At 44.0% G+C, this 22882-nt stretch overlaps 1 pseudogene across 1 annotated transcript in view; it reads right to left on the bottom strand.

Annotated features, from left to right (window-relative positions):
* The window catches only part of LOC144756200 (E3 ubiquitin-protein ligase TRIM39-like), a 486436-nt pseudogene that overhangs the window by 54820 nt on the left and 408734 nt on the right, over positions 1–22882 (bottom strand). Inside the window, exons 6-7 of the transcript XR_013595098.1 lie at positions 741–761; positions 615–641 (exon numbers count right to left, since the gene is read on the bottom strand). The product of XR_013595098.1 is annotated as an E3 ubiquitin-protein ligase TRIM39-like (transcript). The remainder of the gene's footprint in view (positions 1–614; positions 642–740; positions 762–22882) is intronic.

The raw sequence follows: 22882 nt of genomic DNA, 5'->3' as shown, positions 1-22882 counted from the left end.
AAAAGAAGTTTGTAAATGTTATGGGTCTTTCCCTTAGTTTTCTACTTTTTATGCACGAGCACTTCCGCTTGAGCACATTGCAATGGTTCCTACAGTGACCATTGTATGTAAATAGTGGACGCTTTGCATCAATATAAATTGAACTTCATATTTTTGAATAGTACTACCTCTTTTGAGAGGATGTTTTTATACTCATATGTTCTCTCCTTGTTATTTTGTTTTCACTGAATTTGGATTCAGGATAGTTGAAATAATATGTTCTATCATTGCCTCCGTTAAGACCATTGTTTTCTGTATCGCACTGTACCCAGGTCCTTCGGATCCTATGCAAGTTAACCCAGTATTTTGTTATGCCCATATTGTTGTCGTTATAATCTCTGTAAAGAATCTACAGACTCTGCCTGTTCAATAGGACCCCAGGATGTCTGAGCTTCTGCCTGTGTTTCAGTTTGACCCCAGGGTATCACAGCCAGTCCTGTGGGTCAGCATGACCCCAGTGATCATAATCCCCCAAGTGTCTCAGTAAGAGCCACATTTATTGTCTCAAGAACTTCCATGAAGCCTACAAAGGGGGTGTAGATGTTGGTAATATTAATCTAATTAGGTTTACTCACCTACATAGGTTTTTATGTATCTCCACTCTGAAAGTAAGAAGAAAAAACTTAGTTTGTGAAATAAAAAAAAACAATGGAAAAAAAGTTAAATAAAAACATATATTATTATTTTATAAATTACCTTACCTAGTTCTTCAGGAATTGTTGCTGTAACAAAACAGACATTTTGAATTAGACCCCAAACAATTTTAGCCAATTCTTACTTGTATTCCTGATACTTGAAACAACCTATGAATCCTTCTCAACTCACTCGCTCACCTTCCCCACACTTCACTCCACACCTATACCTGTGAAAAGCACGACTGAGTTACTTTAGTATCTAGCGTTAATTTAGTGCCTTACAAAACGTTGGGTGCCATGTAGTGTAGTTCCTATATTCCCAATAGGCTCTGCGCATTGGAATAATATATCCTATAGATGTGACGTAGGACTTATGTCTACTAGGTCTCTATCAAATATATTAGACTTAATTGTGAGTTCCAGCTAGCTCAGAGGCCACTAGAAACTTTCTCGAATTCACAAGAAGGGATTTAGTTTCTGACAACCGCATAAACATGACAACTTTGTTTCCCCAAGATAAAACTGATCTTCAGAGTCGTGGAAACAATAGATAGATATTTTACTCAGTCATTCGTGCATGCTTCGTTTCACCAGAGTTGCAGAGAAGTAGATAGATGGGCGTTTTCAATAAAAGGTATTTATTGAACAGTCTTCTTTCTCAAGTAGAAGGAATTAACTGCTACAATTGTAATACTGGTTGTAAAGTAAAATGCGTACAGTAAGAAGAGTAGAATAAAATAATACTGTAAGAGCATTGTATGGTTCCTAGACCACAGATAAATACATAAATAAATAACAAAGGCTAAAAAAGTACTCAACTGGTGCTTCTAAAATATGCCTACCCCGATGTACCTAACCTAAGTCTAGTACGAGGGAGGAAGTAAGTGATGTGTAGCATAAATTTAGTATTCTTTGCCAAGAATCTATCCAAGATTTCTCTTAGGGTCTAATCAGCTCCGTACCTTGGTTTAGAATGAAGAAGGTCAGCCTCAGGACTCTATTTCCCAACAACCTGCAAGGGTAGCTTGGAACCACTGGAGCTGGATTTCTCGGCAAGAGAAAAGACAGTGTCTCTCTCAGTGCGTCTGCTGGAGGGTTGGCTTCCTTCGTCACTTGCTGTAGCAGGATGCGTCAGGCAAGTAGATAGTCAAACTGCTCCAAACCACCGTGTGTTGGCTAAGGCAAGTGTGGGCATATTTAGACTTTGAAGGTGCCCTATTTGACGTAAAGGTGGACATAACGTCATCAAAGAGTCTCAGTTCTTTGAAAACTCCATGAGTTCTTGGATAAATCAGTATTCAAGCAAGGGGAAGTCCTTAGCTGCTGAAGCCGAGTTTTCCAAGAAATCGTTGTGGATTTTCGGAACTAGAAGTAGCCATGCCGTACTTGGACTGCATGAGCTATGTCTAAATATGGTTATGATTTCTATGCCTATATAAGGATATGGTGATTTATACCTATATAAGGGCATGAATCTGGAAAATTACACTAGAGTCCTAAAATGCTATACAACACTATCATATCTGTATCAATCCTTACTCTCTACTCCATCTCACCAAATTGTCTTTTCCACACCTCAACCCTTGTTCTCTTCTACATCACACTTTAATCTCCTCTCCAATCCTCACCTGCTGTCCCCTCCATTCTTCACCAAACTCTGCCCACCGTTCTTATTGTCATTCTCCACCTTTACCTCACACCTATCCATACCTGAAGCAACTGACCTTCACACTTTACTCCTTAATCTTCCCTACATATGTGACTCTCTCCATCATACCATATCCCATTCTCTCCTTCAACCCTCACACCACTTTACACCAGTGTTTCTCCCACTTTTACCCTCCACCTCTCGCACCACTCTATCTTTAGTCCACTTCCCTCTGAACCACTAGGTCCACACACTCACCCCTCCTGTCTAGGACTGGGTAACTGACTGGAGTTCAAGCCTGTGGACTGCACCATAGACAAAGGAACCTCTATCAATAGTGCTTCTGGAGTAAGCCTGGAAACACCCAGTGCGCATTAGGAACTCTACGCTGGATGCTGAGAGAGTTTTCCATCAGTGGCTGGAGTCTAGGTCCAGAACTATGCATTGGTAATGCTTTCTGGTGCTCTAACCAGGGTCATCAGAGGACTTGTCATACAAGATATGTCTGGGGGACCTCTTAAGACAATATGGATTCAGTTGGTCATATAAGTGGCTGCACCACAGACCTGCATGGGTTCCTCCAGAAGTTCCAAGCTAGCATAATTAGAACATTTTTCTCCAGAGAAGCTGGTACCTTGTCTTACTGGATGGAGCCCATGTCCTTGGTGTGTGCCCAGACAACCACATAGCTCATTTAGCTGTAACTAAAGAGGAACACACATGTAACATAGGTTTTCCCTATGAATGTGTGGAACTCTGCCCTATGAAACACCCTCCCCACACAGCTGCGACAGACCCAGGACCTGCTGACCTTCAAAAGACTCCTCAAGAGATGGCTGTTCGAGCAGTAGCTGCACCCCCACCCCCGCTCAGCGCCTTGAGACTCTCAAGGATGATTAGTGCGCTTTACAAATACATGATTGATTGAGGAATGGAGGGGCACTTTGGGTTAGTTGATGGGCCCCAGTAGATACTACCCAAGAAACATACTTGAGCTCCATCTTGTCCTGGACTCCCCTAGAAAAGCCCAAGAAAATCTGGGTGTCTCACACCAGGTTACACAAGTCCTCGTAGCTCATAGGCCCTGATTAGGGTGTATTTGTCACCTCGACAGTCACTCTGAGCCCGAAGATAACATATAAACAGTCTTTACTCAGATGACAGACAAAAGCTGAAGGTGATGGCAAAGAACCTAACTCTGAAAAGGAATACATCAAAATGCTGAGGCAGTCAAAAATCACACTGATACAACTTGTATTGTTACGTTTATTAGCTTAGTTACAATTTTAGATACAGCCTATGGTCTGCAATTCTTCATTAGAAAGAGCAAATAAAGTGGGGATTTTGTCTATTGGCAAAGATACTATCTCTGCACTTAGTAAAATACATCTCTTATTTTATCAAATGTATTTATCATAGACAGACACGCAGGAACAAATTCTAGGTTGGAATGCAATATAATCATAATAGAAAGGAAGTGTGCTATTTGGCTGCTCAACTGCAGTGGATAGCCCGCTGGCTTGCAGACAGGAATCGTGCAGACCCGGCAACCACACATCCGCCGCACTCGTTGGAACAAATAGTCAGGCTTTTTCACACAGCTACTAGGCCTAAAACGCCAATGCCATTACTACTTGCGGTGGCCCACAAATGCTACAGCAGATGTCTGTACATCACCAGATGCGTCACCTATGCGTCGGCAATACCGCTGGAGGAGTCTCCTAGCGGACCTACGGTGCTCACGACACAATCAATCACAGGGTGGCTAGAGGGAGGTCTCCAGACACTGGGGGATCTATACCGCGATGGAACGCTCATACCGTATACGTCTCTGGTAGACAATGAGGGGTTCCCACCGGGACAATTCGTTACACATCGCTCACTGATAACCACATTACCAGCCGGTTGGGAGGACATGACTACTGAACCACATCTTCCCCTCACCATAAAGTATCTACATGTCATGGGACGTAGAAGGCATCTCATACGCTGGTTCGCCGCATTCCTCGGGACCCATGCGGCACTAAGCCTTGACCCACTCCGTCGCAAGTGGAAGCTAGACCTGGGGCGACTGTTAGTAGATAAGGAATGGACACGGATACTGGAGAGTCCGGTATGCATACCTAGAAATATAAGGTTTAGGCAAATTCAGTTGTATGTTATCCACAGGGCCTACCCCACACACGCCATGATCAATTGATACTTTAACCGCACAGACGCGACATGCCTGAGATGTGCTGAACCAGGGGCTGAGCTGATACACACGTTATTGAGCTGCCCCCGGATAGGTGTATACTGGCGCACAGACTGTTACACACATGCACAGGCCGCAAACTGCCTTTTGAATGATCAGTATATCTACTACACTAATTTAAGAGGACTTCTGCCACTAACGTAGTATCTAGGTTCCTAGATTTGGGGATAGTGGTTGCTAAGCGGCTCCTAACTAAACGGTGGAAAGCAGTGGATCCACCACACGCGCAAGCATGGCGTCATTCGTTGCTAGCATGGGCCAAGGCAGAAAGCATCACCATCTAACGCGAAGAAACGTTGGGATTAAGTCAAGACCCCATAACAGCCTGTTGGGACACCTTCTTGCATGTGCTGCAGTGGGCTGAGATGGGGGGGGGGGTTGGATCTGAGGAACCAACTGACTGAGGTGGGCGAGCAGATAGTGTGAACCACACACACCACTAGGTGATACGGAGCGGTACTCCATGAGCACATATGAGCCAACTAGCACCACAGCTGTTCCATGTAACCTCTATTGTATTTCGCTGTAACTCTACATAATGTGCAATGATGAATTGAAGGCAGATGTTGTAACTGCTTTTTAAATGGAGAAACTGTTGGATACATTCGACACATGCGTTGCAAACTGTGTCGCTGATACTACATTGTTTATTGGATTGATGGCCAATAGATCTGCATGCATTATAACCTAGACTTTTATTGTGGGAAGCAGCATTGCATGCAATTGTTACCTTTCAAAAAACTGTATAAAATCAATAAAACTGATTTAAACAAAAAAATATTAGAAAGGAAGTGTGAAGATGTTATGACATGTTAAACAAGCATTGGCATACCCAATAGGTCTCTCCTTTGGGACCTTATAAGTGTTTACTTATCCAGCACAATATCCTTGGTGCAACAACATCAACTGTTGCATGGTTAAACACTTATAAGGTCCGAAAGGCGAGACCTATTGGCAATGCCACTGCTTTTTTTTTGTTGCTATGGTGAGCAGCAGAGTTAGCGCTGGTGGCAAGGGCAACACCAACAATGAAGGGAGGGCACGTGTCAAGGGCAACATGGACAATGGATAGAGAGCAGGTAGGGGGCAACATGGACACCAGTGGGACGCTTTTGATTGGAAAAGTTGCATCTTTTGTTGGCATAATTCAAGTGAAAAACTGAACACAGTACAGTAACATGCGGATAACATAACATACCAAAAACAGCATAGCACAATTAAAACGTAACAGACCCTAACAAAAACAAAATGCAACATAGCCAAAGGACAGCTCATCAAATTTCAATATTGCAGCACAACAAAACAACAGAATACCTCACACCTACAGCATAATGCCACACAAAAAATACTCACTTTGTCACATTACCTACTTCGCAAACTTGCTATCATAATATTGTGGTAAAAGGTGGTGTGCACCAAGCACTGCCTTAACGTACCACAAGGACATCACATAGCACTAGTTAAAAGTGTTTTTGAACAGGTGTTCCCTCTCTGTGTGTTCTGCGGTGATGGCAACCAGTGGCAGTGAGAAAGCCATCTTCCGACGGAGTGCGGGTATTGTATATTCTGTTCTAATGTGTGTAGAGCAAATTAAAATAATAATAAAGTAATGTCTTTGGCACACTTCAATACTCAAGTTTGCATGTAATACAACCTCGGTTAATGGGGCATCCGTTGGGAGTGGCTAGTGGTTGACCAAATATACTAGTCAGTCAAATGCTGATGTGTCAGTTAAGATACATATTTGATCACGTGGGTGCTCTACAGCAAATGTGGTTCATTAGCACTTTGCAAAGCCAGGAAGGTTACACTTACTAGAAGATTCAAGAATGTAAAGTATCATAGAACACGGGTAATGCTGTGACTGAAATAATTTCTAATGAGATCTAAATAACATTTCTTATTTTCTCTTCTCAGTGGTTCATATGATAGTATTTGAATAGGTAGCTGCCTTTTCTCTCACATTGTATGTCTCTGATTACCTTTGTTTCATGGAGAGACGGCTTGTGTTCTACCTTTCCTCGTGTCCGTGTAGGCATTAGTGCACTGACATGGAAACAAGTCGTGGATACTTCTGCTGCCTCTGAGACAATGTTCTTTGAAGTTGTATTTAAAGATTAGCTTATTAAAGCTGTGTTTTGGGGGCTTCTAGGTAATTGCTTTTACGGCGGTAGAGGAGAGTTGCCGTCTCATGACTGACAAACAGCCTCTTTTTACCCCCTTGAGCCCGAGTCAGCTATTTGTAAATTTACATAACCGGGAATAAAAAAGGAATGGTGCTCCGGCCTTTGATAAGGGTGGGAAAAAAAGAACACTGAGTGTGGGTGTGTGAGACCTTGGAACAAACAGAAAAGCAAGGTGAGCAATGTGTGAGACAGTGGAAGCGAAGGAAAGAAATGTGAGCCATGTGTGAGACAGTGGGAGAGAAGGGAGATGAAGGATTAGTTACTTACCTGTAATCCTAGTTCTTTCCCAGGGGTATCCTCATCAAAGTTATAAGCATTACAATATTCCCGCTCCTGCGCGGGACCCCGGAAACACAATAATATATGTGCCCCACATACATATAATTATATGTATACATATATACATACAAATAAGCAACTGCAGCCTTGTACAGATCAGAGCTGAATCATGCTGTAAGGACTTACCATCATACCATGATAAAACATGCATTAGAAAAGGGAAAAACACCAATAAAACATGTTTTTAACTGTTTTAATGCACAGCAAACAATAGAAAATCCTATACAGGACTGAAAGCATATACAGCTCCCAGGCTGCATTGCAAATCACAGTCTAAAAAGACAGAAAAGCTAACTCATAGCAACATAGAAATAAACTGACACTGTGCCTTTAAGGCACTCCTGACCCCCAGCTTCCCTTCATGCCTCAGGGGTGACAGTTGATTCTGTTGTTTTTTGAAGAGACTGAAAAAGCCATGGCACAAAGAATGAACAATACTTCCAAAAAGGAAAAGTCCTTTGCCCGGGGAGGCGGGAGGGTTGCTTATACCTTTGATGAGGATACCCCTGGAAGAGAACTGGGATTACAGGTAAGTAACTAATCCTACTCTTCCAGGGGATCCTCATCAATAGTCATAAGCATTAGAATAGAGTAGTGAGCCTCACCTCATCTCCCTGTGGGCAAAGGAGAAAAATAGTAATAAAGCCAAGAAGCTTAGAAGAACTAGGCTTGGTCAGATGGATATCTATCCAAACAGATTCCTCAAGGCCTGTCCTACTTGAGAATCAGCCCTGGAACCGGATTCTAGGCAGTAGTGCCTTGTAAAGGTATGAACCGATCGCCAGGTTGCAGCCTTGCAAATCTCTGACATGGGGACATCATGTAAGAAAGCCACTGTGGCCGCTTTCCCCCTAGTGGAATGCGATTTAGGCGGCACCAGTAAGGGTCTTTTCGACAGTTGATAAGCTAAGTTAATGCAGGATACGATCCATCTGGAAATGGATCTCTTAGCTGCTGGGAAGCCTGTTCTCATGGCACCATAATTGAAAAATAACTGGTCCGTTTTCCTTATGCCCGTGGTACCCTCTAAGTAAAATTTAAGCACTTTTTTGAGGTCCAAGTTATGCAGCGACCACTCAGCCGGGGTCATGGGGTTTGGGAAAAAAGATGGAAGGGAGATGGACTGATTAATGTGAAAATCAGACACAACCTTCAGGAGGAAAGACGGATGCGACCTCAAGACTACTCTGTTGTGGTGGGAGACAGTGTAAGGCTCTTTCGTACACAGCGCTTGGATTTCGCTTACACTGCGCGCTGATGTAATGGCTACCAGAAAAGCGGCCTTCCACGACAGATGCTGCAAGGAGACTCTGTGGATGGGCTCAAGAGGCGGGCCCATCAACTTAGATAACACCAGGTTTAACTCCCATGGAGGAGAAGGGTTTCGCACAGGGGGATAAACCTTCTTCAACCCCTGTAAGAAGTCCTTGACCACCTGCATTTGGAAAAATGAGGATTGGCTAGGTGACTTCCTATACGCCGTAATGGCTGACAAATGCACCCTGATAGAAGCATACTTCAACCCAGATCTTGCTAAATAAAGAAGGTAAGGAAGAATGACATTCTCCTGCCCCTTCGTAGGATCGAGGTGATGCTCTCCACACCAAAGAAAAAACCTCTTCCACTTAAACGCATATGACGCTCTGGTGGAGGGTCGATTAGTACATATGAAGCCCTGGGCCAGACCGCGCCGATGGCGTGCCGAAGGTGCGCCAAAGGCAAGCCCGTCTGCGCCCGTCCGCGACCGGAGGCCTGCCATGCTGCCTGTCGGATTGCATAATTTCGCGATGACCTTATCAAATACAAGGTAGGCCAAGATCGCCTGGCTAGGGACACTTGCAATCGGGCTATGCGGCAGGGAATTCTAGTAGACTGCACCTCCCCTTTGGAACCTATGGGTCCAACGCATCCTACGAGATCTAACCGCACCATACAGATTGAGCCTGTCTCCCATTCCCTTGCTATCTTTTATCTTAATACCCGTTCCCTAGTGAAACATCAGCTTGATATCTTTCTTCTGTTAACTACAGACAGACCTGATATCCTTCTACTAACTGAGACTTGGCTGACACCTGATTGCGCCCCCGACATACTAGCAGCACTCCCATCGGATTACTATATTATACACGCTGATCGCCTGCCGGGCAAACCTGGTGGGGGTGTCGCGGCAATTATCCACTCCAACCTGAAAGTAAACGCTCTCACTTATCTGAATCTTCCGGATGTAGAAAATCTGGTGTTAAAACTCGATCTTTCCCATGGAACCTGCGCATGTGTGCTCGTGTACCGACCTCCCAATCATATGCCATCCTTTCCCTTTACTCAAATCAAAGAGCAAATCGCAAACCTGGCTATGGACCACGCAAGGGTGCTTTTGGTAGGTGATTTCAATTACTGGTTCAACGACCCTCTGGAAGGCCCACATTCTAGTGCACTCACAGAGCTTCTCACGAACTTGAATTTTACCCAGCAGGTTTCTCTGCCAACCCATCGCAAAGGCCATATCCTGGACAAAGTTTGGACCAACTCCCCGCTGGTCACGACCCCGGTTATTTTCCCCTGCCTTTGGTCCGACCACTTCCTAATCAAATTTAATCTTGTTTACTCTACCACCAAGATAGCCGCCACAATGGCCGGAGGGTGGGCTAGGAAATGGAATGCACTAGACAAGTCAGAATTCTTACAGACACTTACTAATACCATCCCATCCCCCCATCCTGATATCAATATACATGTAGCCAACCTTTCTGGATGGTGGATGGCTGCAAGCAGCTAGTGATGCACATGCCCCTTACAAGAAAGTAAAACTGGCACGGCGGGCAGACGCCCAGAGATGGTTCTCGACCGAGCTGAAGGCGCAGAAATTGGCCTTGCGCCAAATCGAGAGACAATGGCGCCGCAGCTACACTCCTGACTTAAAGACCAGATTCACAACTTCCAGGAAGGAATATATGAAGGCCATTCTTTCCGCTAAAGCGGCTCACTTCTCCTCACGTATCCTTAATTCGACCAACAGATCGAAGGACATCTTCTCTATACTGGATGAACTAACCAATCTAGACAGTGTCCGCCCTAAACTGACCCCCACTCAGACTTTCTGTGACTCACTTAATGATTATTTAATTGAGAAAATCTCGGATATCAAAGCCAGCATTTCACAATCCCCCACTTCCATCATCCCGCTCCCTGCCTCTGGCAAAAATAACGACACACTTAGCAGCTTCCCCCCATTACCCCAGAGCAACTCCAAGAGCTGCTTGTGAAAGTCAAATCCGGTGCCCCTTCAGACAGTTGCCCCCCTCATATTTTAAAAGATTGCTTCTCTGCCTTCCCTGAAATTGCCTATACCCTTCTGAATGACTCTTTATCACCGGGACAGGTGCCATTAGCCTTTAAGGAAGCAACAGTAGTACCTTTGCTGAAGAAACCTGGGGCTGATCCAACATGCAAGGCTAACTACCGCCCGATATCGTTGCTCCCATTTCTAGCAAAGGTGATGGAGGCCCACGCAGCCAAATGTTTGTCCAACTTTTTGGAGGAGTCAAACTACCTTGAGCCCCATCAGGCAGGTTTTCGGCCCGCACACTCAACGGAGGCTGTGGTACTTACGGTACTGGATACACTCAACAGCTCCCCTCAGGCCCTGGTGCTCCTGGATCTCTCGGCAGCATTTGACACGGTCGATCATACCATCCTGATCGACCGTGTCATCCAGGCCGGTATCCAGGGCACGGCGGTCTGTTGGTTAAAATCTTTCTTGGAGAACAGATCTCAGGCAGTCCGCCTTGGACACCTGGCTGCCCACAAACAGACAATCTCTTGCGGTGTCCCACAGGGCTCCTCCCTGTCTCCTCACTTGTTCAATCTCTATATCTTTCCCCTAATTCAGTTACTCAGAGATACACAAGTGACAGTCTTCAATCACGCAGACGATTTGCAACTGCTATTTACGATTGATAATACCGACATCTCTATTACCAGCTTTCAGTCTACCATGAGGTTCATTCAAGCTTGGATGGACCAAAACCACCTGAAATTGAACCCGGGTAAGACTGAGCTGGTACTCACAGGGGACAGTGTCAAATACTGGGGCCTGCACTACTGGCTGCCATATATGGGGCCATCTCCGATTCCCTCATCATCGGCAAAGACACTAGGAGTCACGTTAAATGGCGATCTCTCACTGAAAACACAAGTGGGCCAGGTGGTCTCCAAGTGCTGTTTCCAACTCAGGAAGATTAGGAAGGTACGCCGCCTCCTTACTCCGGAGGCCGTCACCCAGGTGGTGATAGCTAGGGTGCTGTCTCACCTGGACTACGCCAATTCTATATATCTTGGCATACCTCTCAATTTACTGAAGCGACTACAGATGGTCCAGAATTATGAAGCCAGAATGATCCTGAATCAACCTAGATGGCAATCTGCCACCCCACTACTCATGAAACTTCATTGGCTCCCATGGCCCAGCGTTGCACCTTTAAAACAGGTTGCACTGCAAAAGCCCCAAATTCATTGATAAATTGATAATCAAGCACAACCCTTCCCACAACTTGCGCTCAGCCCATCTTGCCCTTCTTTACACCCACTCTTTCAGACGGAAGCGCACAGGCGGCTGTCGATTTGCGACACTTGCCCCTAGCCTGTGGAACTCCTTTCCTCTTGAGATCCGGACCTGCCCAGACCTCATGAAATTCAGAAGAGCACTTAAGACCTGGCTCTATAAGCAAGCATATCACTAAAACTAAGCACACAACTAAAGCCCTCCGGAACCTGCTCCTTGTCTTCTCTACAGCACCATGAAACCAATCGGTGTTAGTGCGCTCTATAAGCTCCTTTAACATTAACAGTGACATTAACATTAGCCTCTTTTAAAATGAGCATGCAATCAGGAGGCAGTTTCAAATGTCCGTATTACAGGACCTCAGGAGCCATGCTGTGAAGGTCAGCGAGGGAAGGTTGGGATGAAGAATCCTCCCGCCCATCTTGGTCAGCAGGTCTGGCTTGCAAGGTAGTCTCCTGTGTGAAAGTACCGACAGATGAAGAAGGTCCGGGTACCACCACTGCCGTGGCCAGTCTGGAGCTATCAGAATCATCTGCATGTTGGATCTGATGAGCTTGGACACCAGCTTCGATATCAGAGGCAGGGGAGGAAAGGCGTAGGCAAATGTCCCTGACCAATCCATCAAAAGGGCATTCCCCCTTGTCCATGGACAGTGGAATCTGGACGGGAAGGCGCGGCATTTTTAGTTTTCGTCATCTGCGAACAAATCTATTGTTGGACGACCTCATCGAGGGAAAATGCCTGCCACCACCTTGTCGTTTAGCACCCAGTCTAGCTGATCTTTGAAGTGCCTGCTGAGTGCGTCTGCCTTGCTGTTTTGCTCCCCTGGAAGGTGCACTGCCACCACCGAGAGGTTCCGGGCGTGCAGCCAGTGCCAGATCACCTGGGCTTCCAGGGAGAGAGGGCGCGACCGTGTACCACCCTGTTTGTTGTAGGTCTGGACCAGGACCGAGCTGGATTCGATTGCAGGTAGAAAAGCTTTCAGAGCTAGGTAGACTGCTCGTAGCTCCAGCATATTGATGTGGTAGGATTGTTCCTTTGCTGACCACTGTCCTTGTATCTGGAGGCACCCCATTTGTGCCCCCCAGCCTTGCAGAGAGGCGTCGGTCACCACCGATTGCGCCGGAATCGGCTGGTGAAAAGGGACTCCCGCCAACAGATTCCGAAGCTGAGTCCACTATTTGATGGACGACCTCGCTGCCTGGGAGAGAGTGATCCGATCTCCCAGCGACCTGTCGATTGATCCCACTGGTCCTCCAACGCTTGTTGTAACGGGCGCATTCTCAGCCTGGCGTTGGGGATGAGAAAAATGCAGAAGGCCATGAATCCCAGCAGGGACGCCTTCTGTCGGACTGCGCGTTTGGAGGAGAATTCTGCACTTCTGCTGCATTGAAGAAAGTCTCTCCTCCGAAGGAAACGCTCTTCCCAAGCTTGTGTCCTGAACGGAGCCTAGGTAATGGATGGTCTGGGTGGGTTGTTGCACTGACTTCTCCATGTTGACATGGAGGCTGAGATCGTGTAACTGCTGCAGACAGACTTGGAAGTCGTTTTGTACTTGCAGCGGGGATGGCCCTCTCAGAAGCCAGTCGTCCAAGTATGGATAGACGAGGAGACCTTCCCTGTGTAGGAAGGCAGCCACCACTGCCATGCACTTGGTGAAGACTCGTGGAGCCGACTTGAGCCCAAAGGGCAATACTTTGTACTGGTAGTGTTTGTGGCCGACCACAAACCGTAGGTATTTGAGATGACGTTGTGCAATCGGAATATGGAAGTACGTATCTTGTAGGTCCACTGAACACATCCAATCTCCTTCTTTTAGATGTGGACATATTTGGTGAAGGGCCAACATGCAAAACTTCTCATTGACTATGACCTTGTTCAGAAGACGAAGGTCTAGGATAGGATGAAATTTGTGCTCCTGATCTTTTTTGGGGACAAGAAAGTACCTGGAGTAAACCCCTCTTCCTCTTTGAGAGGGAGGAACTTCTTCTATAGCTTGTTTTTGAAGAAGCGCCTTCACCTCCTTCCGAAGCAGATTTAGCTGGTGAGGTCGAGATATTTTCTGAGCTTTGTCTTTGGGAGCGCATGGAAATGTAGTGCATATCCATTGTGCAGTATATTCAGCACCCAACGATCTTTTGTGATGCTGCACCACTTTGCCAGATGTTGTGAAGCACTTCCTCCCACTGGAGTGGGCAATGGCACCAGAGGAAGCTGTCATTCATGACTTCCCTCCTGCTCTCGCTGTGGTAGAGGATTGCTGCTTGTTACCCACTGCTACCTCTGTAGACTTTCTCCCCTGATACTGGGACTTGCCCTGGTTCTTATTCTGGGACCAATGAGGGGTTTGAACCCTCTGTTGAGGACCCTTGCGCTGGTTGTGTCTGCACCGTCGCTTGAACTCCTTCTTCTTCTCCAAACCGACTGCCTTGAGTGTGTCCAGATCGGTTTTCATTCTACTAATTTCTTCATCTGCATGTGTGCCGAAGAGAAAGGAACCAGAAAAAGGGAGGTTCAAGATTCTGTGCTGCGCATCCGGATAGAGGCCTGTCAATCTCAACCAGGATGATCTCCTGGCACATATTCCAGGCGCGTAAGAGTGAGCTGATAACACCGCACCGTCCGCCGCTGTGCTAATCATCTGGTTCGCCACCAGAGATCCTTCAGTCACTATCTCGTCAAAGTCCTTTTGATCTTCCTTTGGTAGCTTGGTCTTAAAGCTCTCCACGGAATCCCATAAAGCTCTATCATAACGGCCTAACAGCGCCGCCGCGCTGGAGACCTTCAGGGTGGAAGCCGCCGAACTGCAGACCTTGCGACTCCATGAGTCCTGAGATCAGCTTTCCTTATCCGGTGGAACCGAAGAGGTGGCAGTGACCGCATGTCTCTTTCGTGCTGCGGCTACTATCACCGAGTCTGCAGGTGTATCAGTCTTAACAAAGACCGGGTCCGAGGTAGCCGGCTTGTATTTCTATTGAATGCGAGCTGCACCGCTTTAATGGTTGTTGGAGACAGGAAAGTGTCCATGACAGGATCTAGAATCCCTGGAACCAAAGGAAGCAATGGTCGAGATGAAGTCTTCTGATGAAGCGTCTCGTCGTTGTGATTTGAGGAATAGACATCTCGATATTGAGTTTCTGAGCCTCTCTCTGCAGACCCTCATGGTAGGTATTAATGTCATCTATCGGAAAGACCCTAGAGATAGGGCTGCCGGAGAGCGTAGGGGAATAATCCCTCTTTGATGAGCAAGTAGAGGAAGTAGATGGTGTTCTTCTACTGCGGTGAGTGCTGTGCCTCCTTTCCCGTGATCTGACTGCGCGTTCCTCCCGTCTGGGGGAACGTGATCTATAGAACCGTCCCTCAGAAGGCCTCTCTTTGTGGGCTCTATGCCTGGGAGAGCTGTCTGTCTGTCCACTTCTTCCACCAGTCTCTGAAGACGAGATCTGTGAACAGAGCTGGCATACTCCTCCATTCTCCTTGTTGCCCCAGAATCCTGCCAGTGGTGTAAGGGCAGTTGCCATCTTGGGGACAACAGAACAGCAGAAGGAGCCTCCTTTTGTCGGGAAGGGGACTTGCGGACATGGCTTCTAGCTTCTGGGGAGGCTGATCTCGAGGAAGCTCGCCTGGAGGAGTGAGACGACGAATGGCGAGAGGCTGATTCCGTCACCAGGACCACCGATCCCTCTCCAGACCTTACTGAGGCAGGTCTCGACGTCGGTAAGCCTCTCGACGCCGCACCAGCACGCCTTCTAGACGTCGATCTCTCTTGTGCCTGCCTTCTCGGCTTCGGGGTCGATGATGTATGGATCTCTTGTCTGCTCGACGTCGACCTTCGTATCGACGGCGACCTGTGCCGGTGAGAAGTAGGCGAAGGCTGTTGAGTCCTCGATGCCGAACGGCGGTGAGAAGCTGACGGCGGAGCATTTCTCTCTCTCGACGCCGAACGTCAGTGAGACAACGGCGGAGCAGTGTCCCATGTTGTAAACTCAATAAATACTGGATGCTTGAAGAGTTTCAATTGAGTTTATTGTAGAGAAATAGATCTACACAGCTTATCATCTGCCAGCAGTCTTCTCTGTCCCAGTTAACTACCCAGCATTGAAATCATAACATTCCAGATGCAGTGACATCACAATCCCATTAACATCAGCACTATATGAAATCTCCAGTAGCATAGCTTAACATACATAGAGAATTCAACATAACAAAATACAGCATACCTAGAATATAACATACCTCCTTTTCTTAAACCATAAAACAAAAGAACAAAGAACAGCAAAAAACATGAATTAATATACAACAGATAAAAAGAACAAAGGTGTGATAAGTTAATCACTAAACCTATGTGGAACAGCAATGACTCTTGAGCTTCTCCTATTCTGTTTAAGAGAGGTTGATTGGTCAGAAACACTACTGTCAATTCTCTTAGAATCATTACTAATGGAACAACCCCCAGACTCAGAAACCCTACCATCAATTCTCTCAGAATCATTGCTAATGGAACAACCCCCAGAACTAGATTTAGCTGTAACAACCTTTGACACGTTCCACCAATTACCACCTACTACTTGAACAGAATTGTTACCAATTTTGACCACCTTGACAGGATCACTAAACCTACCCCTTCCTTTCTTGTTATACACGGGTTTTTTGATCCTTACAAAATCACCAACACACAATGGTACAACCTTGACATTTCTCTTCCTATCAACCACTCTTTTTCTTTTTCTTGCATGTGATGCACATTAGATTTGACACTGTCCATCATAGCTTCAACATCAACCAAAGAGTCAAACCATTTGTTCATCCACCCAGGACAAAAACTAGTATTGGCTTTCCTCCCCCTCAAAACCTCAAAAGGACAAAACTTAGTGGTAGAATGGGAAGTGGTTCTGTAAAACCACAACATACTTTCTAGCGATGACAACACATCATGCCTTTCCTTGACAGCCCATTTGATACACTCTCCCACAACTCTGTTCATTCTTTCCACCAGGCCATTTGCCTGTGGATAATATAGAGAACTCCTGAGGTGTTTAATACCACTAGATTTAATAAAACTTTGGAATTCATGGCTCACAAACTGACTTCCATTGTCCGAAACAAGAAATTGGGGAAAACCTTCCCTCAAAAACACCTCCTTCAGAAATTTTATAACACTAGTAGAACCTGCCTCTCTAACAACTTTGACCTCAGGCCACTTGGAAGCATAATCTATCAAAACAATGACAAACCTCATGTTCTGGGGCAAAACTTCATATGGACCCATTATATCAACACCTACTTTAATCCATGGTCCGGCCGGACACTCAAAAGGAGACAAAGGAGGCGTATTGACTTTGAGCGTTTTTTCAGAAGAACAACACAATGGACAATTTTCAACAGTAGTCTTGATCTCATTGTCCATACTCGGCCACCAAAAATGTTCTCGAACACGTCGTATAGTAAGAGAACTACCCAGATGTCCATCATGAGATTCCCTGACAATGACAGACCTAAACGAATGTGGAGGGATCAACTTGTCACACCTCATCAGTAAACCATCTGCTAAAGAAATCTCAGACTCAACTTTCCAATAAGGCTGGAGCTCAGAAGAAAGAGCTTTCTCATTCGGCCACCCGTTCATCACAAACATACACACATCTTGAAGAACCTTGTCCTCTGAAAAAGCCAATCTCCAATCATCTTCTGACCCAACAGCCAAAACAAGAATGTCAATGGAGGCTACAAAACAGTCTTTGTCATCCTCATCACACAATTCTTGGAAACCAGTGCCTTCACTCAGATCAGAAGATTGAGGAAAACGTGACAGAAAGTCAGCTCTGACATTTTTCCGCCCAGCGATGTGTGTAATGTCAAACTGATACTGTAACAATTTGCTAACCATCCTGGTGATTCTTGGAGTACAACATTTGCTGGGACCAGAAGATAATATTGACACAAGAGGTTTGTGATATGTAACTAAATTGAAATGCCTTCCCCAAACATATGGACGAAATTAGTCAATAGCCCACAGACAAGCTAATAGTTCCTTTTCGATTACGGAATAATGTTCTTCCGCACCTCTGGATGCAAATGCAACCGTATACTCTTGGTCACATGACTTTTGCGTAAGAATGGCACCTAAACCATTTTTACTTGCATCTACCGTAATAAAACAAGGTAGTTCTGGATCTAAAGGTGTCAGCCATTACTCTCTTTCAGAGCATTTTTAATCTCCCTAAAAGCACGATCACAATCTGAAGACCAATTGAACTTTGAGGCTCTTTTAAGAAGATTGCTGATGGGTCTAACCATGGACGCATAGTTGCAAACAAATCTAGAATAGTATTCCAACAACCCCAATAAAGACTTAACCCCTGTTTTGTCATTGGGTACAGGAGCATTCATTATGGCATCAATAAGACCTTGCCTGGGCTTGATGCCATCCTTAGACAAAAGATGATCCAGATACTCAATTTCATCACATGAAAACTTGCATTTCTCATTCTTTAACACCACACCATGTTTTTTGAAGATTTCCAGCATTCTCCTGATAGTGTCATCATGGATCTCATTATTTTTGGCATAAATAAGAACGTCATCCTGAAACACGAGGACTCCCTCCACACCCCTCAACATATTCTGCATAACCCTCTGAAAAACTGATGCAGCGGAGGCTAGACCGAAAGGCATCCTTTTGTACCGAAAAATGCCAAGGGTAGAAACAAAAGCAGTCAAGGACCATGATTCAGGATGAAGTTCTATTTGATGGTAGGCGCTAGCCAAATCTAGCTTAGAAAAAACGTTGGCGCCTTTGATACGGTAAACAGTCATAATATCGATTCCAAAATATGGAATGGACATAATATCGAAGTAAAAATATAGAATGGACAAAATATCGAATGGACACAATATAGTGGTTAAAAATATCGAATTTAAGGTAAGTAATATCGATTTTCAAAATATAGAAGTCAAAATATCGAAGTATACAATATAGGCATTAAATATATCGATTTTTTAATAATATCAATTTTTTAAAAGTGTTTTGTATGTTAGTATATGTGTGAAAAGTGTATATTAATTTTTGTAATGCATGTTTAATGTATTTTAAGTAATTAATTTTATGTTATTTAATTTTTGCGTAGTTTAATTCTGCAGCGGGTTGTGGGTTTATTGGGGAATAGGGTGGGAAGTAATTTAATTATATTAAATTAAATATTAATTTTTAGCAATTATTATTATTTTTTAATTAAATTTTGCTTTTTAGTTCTGTAGCGGGTTGTGGGTTTATAGGGGAATAGGGTGGGAAGTAATTTAATTGTAATTAATTCAATATTTTTATTTATTTATTGGTATTCATTTTGAATTTGTTATTTTTTAATTGGTAATTAATTTTTATTAATTGCCAATTGATTAATTGTTAATTATGTTAATTTTCTAAATTTATTTTCTGTAGCGGGTTGTGGGTTTATAGGGGAATAGGGTGGGAAGTAATTTCATTGTAATTAAGTAAATAATTTTTTTCATTTATTGGTATTGATTTTAAATTTATTGTTAATTAATTTTTAATTGGTAATTAATTTCTATTAATTGGCAATTAATTTTTATTAATTGGTAATTATTTTGTATTAATTAAATATTTGATAATTATGATAATTGTATTAATGTATTTTCTGTAGTGGGATGTGGGTTTATAGGGGAATAGGGTGGGAAGTAATGTAATTGTAATTAATTACATATAAAAAATATTTTTTGTGTATTGATAATTAATTTACTGTTAATTTTTCATTGGTATTAATTTTTATTATTAATTATTTTTTGTTATTGAAAATTAATTAGTTGTTAAATAATTATGAATAGGTTATTAATTTTTAATAACTAATATGTAGTTGTATTTCTAATTAATTATTACATAATATTAAATTGGTTATTAATTTCAATTAATGTTTTATTGGTATTGATATTTAATTTATTTTTAATAATATATTAAATCATTACTTTCCCTACTGTTAAACTCACTGGAGTGGGAATAGTAATTTTCACCCTCCCGCTATCCAACGCTTTCCCTACTGTTGCACTCTCTGGAGTGGGAATAGTATTTTTTTACCCCTACGCTATCCAACGCTTTCCCTACTGTCGCACTCTCTGGAGTGGGAATAGTAATTTTTACCCCTACGCTATCCAAAGCTTTCCCTACTGTTGCACTATCTGGAGTGGGAATAGTAATTTTCACACTCCCGCTATCCAACGCTTTCCCTACTGTTGCACTCTCTGGAGTGGGAATAGTATTTTTTACCCCTACGCTATCCAACGCTTTCCCTACTGTTGCACTCTCTGGAGTGGGAATATTATTTTTTACCCCTACGCTATCCAATGCTTTCCCTACTGTTGTACTCTCTGGAGTGGAAATAGTATTTTTTACCCCTACGCTATCCAACGCTTTCCCTACTGTTGCACTCTCTGGAGTGGGAATAGTAATTTTTACCCCTACGCTATCCAACGCTTTCCCTACTGTTGCACTCTCTGGAGTGGGAATAGTATTTTTTACCCCTACGCTATCCAACGCTTTCCCTACTGTTGCACTCACTGGAGTGGGAATAGTATTTTTTACCCTCCCGCTATCCAACGCTTTCCCTATTGTTGAACTCTCTGGAGTGGGAATAGTAATTTTTACCCTTAAGCTATCCAACGCTTTCCCTACTGTTGCACTCACTGGAGTGGGAATAGAATTTTTTACCCCTACGCTATCCAACGCTTTCCCTACTGTTGCACTCTCTGGAGTGGGAATAGTAATTTTTACCCCTACGCTATCCAACGCTTTTCCTACTGTTGCACTCTCTGGAGTGGGAATAGTACTTTTTACCCGTACGCTATCCAACGCTTTCCCTACTGTTGCACTCACTGGAGTGGGAATAGTATTTTTTACCCCTACGCTATCCAACGCTTTCCCTACTGTTGCACTCACTGGAGTGGTAATATTAAATGTTACCCTCCTGCTATCCTACGGTAAAATATTGTACATTTTTTATTAATAACTTAAATTAATGATATCTTAATTTTAAGGTTATTTGAGTATTTTAAAGTATGTTTTAGTTAATTATATTTATTATTTCATTAATTTTAAATTACTTGTAAGACATTTAAAAAAATTCGATATTTTGACTGACTATATTTTTTACAGACTATATTTTGGATTCGATATTTTTGTACTTACCTGTTTGTAGATAGGAATTCGATATTTTGGCATTCTATATTTTGGTGACTATATTTTGGTAAGTCTATATTTTGTCATTCTATATTATGTCAGTGATCCCTTTGATACATGAGAAGAAATCAGGCATTTAGGGCAATGGGTGTGAATCAAGCCAGATCTCCTTGTTGAGAGACCTGAGATCCACACTCACCCTCAACTTCCCATCCCGCTTACGGGCAACCACTAAAAGAGATAACCAAAGCAAAGAATCCGTAGGTTCAATGACCCCCTTTTCACATAAAGAATCAAGTTCTCTATTGAGATCCTCCCTGACACTAAACGGGACACTCCTGAGCTTGTGTTTAACTGGAGTGGCACCCTTTTTAACAATGATTTTGTGCTTGAAACCGGAAAACTTTCCCAACTCATTACTGAAAACAGTGGGAAACTCATTGATCCACCTGGTGTTCGCTTCTTTACATGTGCTTAGCCTAACCTGTTCCTTTGTCCTCTGTCTCAATTGCATGCCAAATAGCCCCTGATGAAACCAACCTAAGATGTTAAGGCCTTTGGCAGCCACATAAATCTTCCCACTGATCTTCCTGCCTTTGAATACCAGAAAATCCTCAATGAAACCCAGTAAATCGATCTTCCGTCCTTCATAGGAGACCGGTGATCGATCAGGAGAAAAAGGTTCTCTCTTCCCCACATCTCATGGAAAAGTTTTTGGGTTATCATGGTGATCCTGGCTCCAGAGTCAACTAATAAATTGATTTTTTTCTCACCAACTCTGATTTCGACAAAAGGATCAACACATGTTGATGGATCTCCAGTGAGTGGAATGGAGAATGGAGAACTCATCGGAACCACTGCGGTCCAGGACAACAGAAACAATTTCATCTACAGAATCGCAGTCATCAGACTCTAACACACAGGCCACAGATTTTTTTTTAAATTTCTTTTTTTAGACAAACAGCAGCGAAATGACCTGTTTTCTTGCAATAATTGCATGTGACATTGAAAGCAGGACATTTGGATCCCTTTACATGAGGGGAACTACCACAACGCAAACAGACATTAGAAGGTATCGAATTATCAGACTTCTTTTTTGAGGAGTGAGTCCCACCTTTCTTGACAAATTGAGTTTTAAACTTTCTAGATGGACCCACATAATTGATAGAATTAGAATCTACTGAACCTGCTCTCGACGCCGAACGTCGTGTCAACGACGGCGGAGGCTCTCTATCCCTCGACGCCGATCGTCGCCAGGTTGACGACGGCGGAGGGGTGATGCTCCTCGACGCCGATCGTCGCCTAGTTGATGACGGCGGAGGGGTGATGCTTCTCGACGCCGATCGTCGCCGGGTTGACAACGGCGGAGGGGTGACAGCGGAGGATCACGAATTTTTGACGTCGACGACGTACCTGAATGACTCTTCTTTCTCGATGGCGAGCCCACTGTCGAAGGTCTTTTCTTGGATAAATGACCCACCGGTAGATCTTTTTTCAGCACCGAGCCCGATGCTGAAGTTGAAGGACGTGAGGTCTTGCTTCTAGATGGAGATCTCGACCTCTTGAAGCCCTTCCTCGCCAGCGGCCGTCCTTTCCCTGTCCTTCAGGGTTCTCCTGGACAGGGTTTGGCAGTGAGGACAGTTTTTTGGATCATGATCCTCAGGGAGACAAAGAATACAGACCTCATGTGAGTCTGTCTTGGCCTTCTTTTTACCACAAGAAGGGCAGGAGTCAAAAAGAGAAGGTCAAAAAAGACAGTACCTTATTGAAAAAGACGAAAAACGTCAAAGTAAGGTTTGAAAGTTGTGAAAAGTGAAAAGAATTTCTGACAAAAATCCTTCCAGAAGGAGCTGGAAAGAACAACAGACCCAAGTGTCACCCCTGAGGCACGATGGGAAGCTGGGGTCAGGAGTGCCTTAAAGTCACGGTGTCAGTTTATTTTTATGTTGCTATGAGTTAGCTTTTCAGTCTTTTTAGACTGTGATTTGCAATGTAGCCTGGGAGCTGTATATGCGTTCAGTCCTGTATAGGAT

The sequence above is a fragment of the Lissotriton helveticus genome, chromosome 5_1, assembly GCF_964261635.1.
Source record: "Lissotriton helveticus chromosome 5_1, aLisHel1.1, whole genome shotgun sequence".
Taxonomy (NCBI): domain Eukaryota; kingdom Metazoa; phylum Chordata; class Amphibia; order Caudata; family Salamandridae; genus Lissotriton; species Lissotriton helveticus.
This window is presented reverse-complemented; position numbering and strand designations above follow the sequence as displayed.